Source organism: Haliotis cracherodii, unplaced genomic scaffold (assembly GCF_022045235.1).
Source record: "Haliotis cracherodii isolate W230 unplaced genomic scaffold, xgHalCrac1.p SCAF_6, whole genome shotgun sequence".
In the NCBI taxonomy this organism is placed as follows: domain Eukaryota; kingdom Metazoa; phylum Mollusca; class Gastropoda; order Lepetellida; family Haliotidae; genus Haliotis; species Haliotis cracherodii.
In genome coordinates, this window is record NW_027266319.1 from 7,607,878 (window position 1) to 7,612,326 (window position 4,449).

The window sequence follows — 4,449 nt, forward strand, 5'->3', positions numbered from 1 at the left end:
TTACTGAGGTAGCTCCTAACATACCTTTCTCGTCCAATGGTGACATTATTTGAAGACATTTGTGGTAAACAAACTACAACAGATATTCCTGTAAAGCAAGTTGAGCTTGCATACGCTCATGTCACCTCTGTTTTTCGGGAACTGTTTTATTCCGCGGCACAACTGGTTGTTGTATGGCTGTCTGTGTAAACATGAAGTCACACGTACCACTTTAAATAAAAAAAACATTAAATAGATCCTTCGAGGCGAAAAATAGTGATATAAAAAATTATAGGAATTGACTTTCACTTTGTGTGTATTCATTGGAGTATGAGGTGAGGTGAAATGGGGTTTAACGTCGCGTCCAAGATTATTGCACTTATATAGCGTCGTTTGGAGCCCGATTCAAATTATATAACGGTAAAATGGCATTTTAGTTTCAAAATGTCAGAAAATGCGGTATCGTGTCACATGACTGTCTGGTCCATCACTTGATTTTCGGGTTAAGAATCGATTGTTCACAAGCAACTCTCGTGTGGCAGGAATATTTCTGTCGGCATCAGGACACCAAACACATTCTGTTTTATTGTGAGTGGCGGGTGCTGCCAGTTGGGCATGACGTGCTTACCCTATTCGCGAGCACTGGATCTCATCACTGATTTTGAGTGATCCATTCATATTATTTTCTACCCTAATTTGCCTTTAACGCCCAATGGACTCTGTTTCGGTGGATGGATAAGACTGTTCTCTGGCGTTGACGACAGGGATTTCCAACCACACCATTCTTTAACGAGAGAAATTCTGTACTAAGTTATTATATTGTGATAAGAGATATTGAAATGGTAACGTCACCCCTTAAACGAAGCATTTATGGTAAATGAGTCTTGGGGTATTTATTAGAATAGAATGGAGATATATTATACCCTGGAAAACCGAGGATGATTTTCCATATTTCGTTTGTAATGAAACCACAAATTGCCACCAACTGTGTGTTCCGGATTAAAAGTCACGATTGAAGGGTATCTTGACTATTCAACATATGTGGTTTAAATTATTTGTAGACTGCTAAAAAAGTGTATATTTTAAAAGCATAAGTGTGTAAATTAATGTTCGAAGATAAAGCATCTTGAGTGACAATGTCCGTAATATTAAGATACACATAAATGTGACTTGCGGCCCTTGATAGACATCGAACGTTGATCAAACGAAAAACAAACAAAAAACAAGAAAAGAAAAAAAAACAGCTTTGGTATATGCTGTGTTTAAGAATAACACTACTGTTACTGTTACTACTGTGTACTCGAATAAATTATGTCGTTCGCGAGATAAGGTTACTGCTGGTATGCGATGTGAGGTGATGAGGTCATGTGTAATTTTAGGTCTTCCAGCTACTTGGTATGACTCGATGACTATCTTTAATCATACTGAACTAACATTTCAATTCAGAAAAACACGTACGCGAATTGTAAGAATACCGAAATAAATTGTATTTATCCACTCCCAGAAAAAAATATTACCTTACGAAATGTGATTCCCCATCCTCCGGCCATTCATACATTCAATACAGCATGTACGCACGTGCTGTACAAATACATCCTGAACTGTATTGTAGTGAGGAGAATATGTCAAGTGAAGACTTAACACTCAGCCCACCACGCTCTCTATTGACAGCGCGACTTGTAAGAGTGGACTTCAGAACGCTATATAAATCTACTATAGGTTAACTGGTACTTACAGCGAGAATGTATAACGCTCTTCAAACAAATACTGAAACCCTTATTTAATTTATTGCGAATGGGGGTTTATGAATTTATATGGGTGTATGGCTGTTGCGAGAGCCCATTGAAAGGACGTTAAATTGATTTGTAAGTGTGTATGAGTGTGTAGATATGGTAGGTATGGAAAATACGTGGAGATGTTTACATAATTATTAATAACTAAAAACGTGTTACACACTAAATGTAACATTATCGGAGTGAGTGAGTGGGTTGGGTACTACACTGTTTTTAGTAATATTCAAGGAACATCACGGCAGGGGACATATTATTGGTTGGTTGGTTTGTTGTTTTACGCCGCACTCAGCAATATTCCACCTATATGACGGCGATCTGTAAAAAAGGGAGTCTGGACCAGACACTCCAGTGATTGATATCATGCGCATCGATCCACGCAATTGGGATCGATGACTTGCTTCAACCAAGTCAGCGAGCCTGACCACCCGATCCCGTTAGTCTCCTCTTATGACAAGCATAGTCGCCTCTTACGGCAAGCATGGGTTGCTGATAACCTATTCTACCCCGGATCTTCACGGATCCAGGGGGACGTATTAAATTGGGTTTTAACACTGTACCCATGTTGGGAACTAACCCGCGTGATAAGCCAACGCTTTGACAACTTAGGAACCCCCCCAAAATACTAAGCTGATAAGTAATAACAAACAAATTATGTAAAGGGTTTATTCCATCGACGAATACTATTATAGATATGCCAAGAAAATTGTACTTGGAAGGAAATAATAGGGTCAGTAAGAAAACTATAAAACAAACCATGAAAGTATACAAGGATGGCAAATCTCTGAAAAAGCAAGACCGCCTCCGTGGTCTAGTGGTAGAGCGTCCGCTCGGAGAGCGGAAGGTCCGGGGTGCGATCCCCGACCGCGTCATGCCAAAAGACGTTAAAAGATGGAACTTGTTGTTACCCTGTCTGGCGCTCGGCATTGACGACATGCTCATTTTTTTTATTGTGAGTGGCGGGTGCTACCGGTAGGGCATGACGTTTTATGTCATCGGTCCCTGCTAAAACAAGTATTGGTCGGCTCGGAGTCAGTATACTGTGTCTGAGTGGGGTATTCATGTTAAACTACGGCATGGTATCTCAGTGAGCTAGCACTATAAATCGGCATCAGTCCGGACTAGTACAAACAGCCACACAAACACACACACGTACATGCACGTCGCTATATAAGTGCAATAATCTTGGACGCGACGTTAAACCCCATTTCACCTCACCTCACCTGAAAAAGCAATGGATAACTGGAAAGGGTATAAATACTTTCTTAAACGGTTCGTGTTTACGTGTTACGCGTTTAATCCTCAACAAAAGGTGCTAAAACCAACAAGACGTGGCTTAGTCTACAAATTAACCGCTGTTCTTGACATCGATTCGTTTGCTACTATTTGAGTTAAAACAAACACTTTCAAATATATTTAAACGTGGAGTGGTTGCTGATAGTAAATAGTAACTCGCGTTGAGAGTGCTTGAGAATCCGCACATCGCTACCAGTACATGTTTGCCTCGTTTAAACAGCCGGGGTAAAGAAAGTATTTTAAAAAAATGGATTTAAACAAAAAATGACAAATTATCAAAACGTTACTAGGCTGAAAAAAGTCACTGAAACAAACAAATTTAAGGTCCAAAACACAACGCTGATGCCCTTATCAAATACATCACCATCGAATAACCATTTTTTGTTTGTTCCATTTTTGCCACCACCAAACATGGGTATACTTTATTTGCCCGGCAGTTTATACCCCGATATAACGCGTGTTTGCCACCATATGCCTCAGGGAAGTATTTATTTACAATAGAACATTCACCCATGTACTTGTCAGCTGTATAAGGGGGATTGGGCGTGACTGGTCGTATTTGTACATATCGATATTTTACTACTCTGAGAGGGAACTACTGAGACGGAGACTGGTTATGATTGTACATTGTATACACACTAGCATCATGCTGACAACAACAACGACCATGAATACGTTAACGACGATGTGGTTGCGGATGTTGCTTTCGCCCTGCTGTGCATTATGATATATTGTAATAATGTAAATGATACCAACACAGTGTATAATGCTGATGCTGTTGTTGTTGTTGTTGTTGTTGTCGGGCTGATGGTGTTGTTGTTGGTGATGATTTATTGGTTGTTGTGATGATGATGATTATTATGACTACGATGTGGTTGTGATGATGATTATGATGATGTGATGATGATGATGTGGTGGTGGTTGTGATGATGATTATGATGACTATGATGTGGTTGTGATGATGATTATGATGTGATGCTGCTGCTGATTATTATTATGACTACGATGTTGTTGTGATGATGATGTGATGATGATGATGATGTGGTGGTTGTGATGATGATTATGATGACTATGATGTGGTTGTGATCATGATTATGATGATGTGATGCTGCTGCTGCTGATTATTATGACTATGATGTGGTTGTGATGATGATTATGATGATGTGATGCTACTGCTGATGATTATTATGACTATGATGTGGTTGTGATGATGATTATGATGATGTGATCCTGCTGCTGATGCTGCTGCTGATGATGATGATTTTTTTTATAAAGACGTCCTGAATCTGTAAAGTAACCATGACTGTTCGGCTACAATACTGCACAGTTCTGTCACGATGACACTTCACAGCTTCTGGTCAGTAATGGGTCAGTGGGGTGGGTC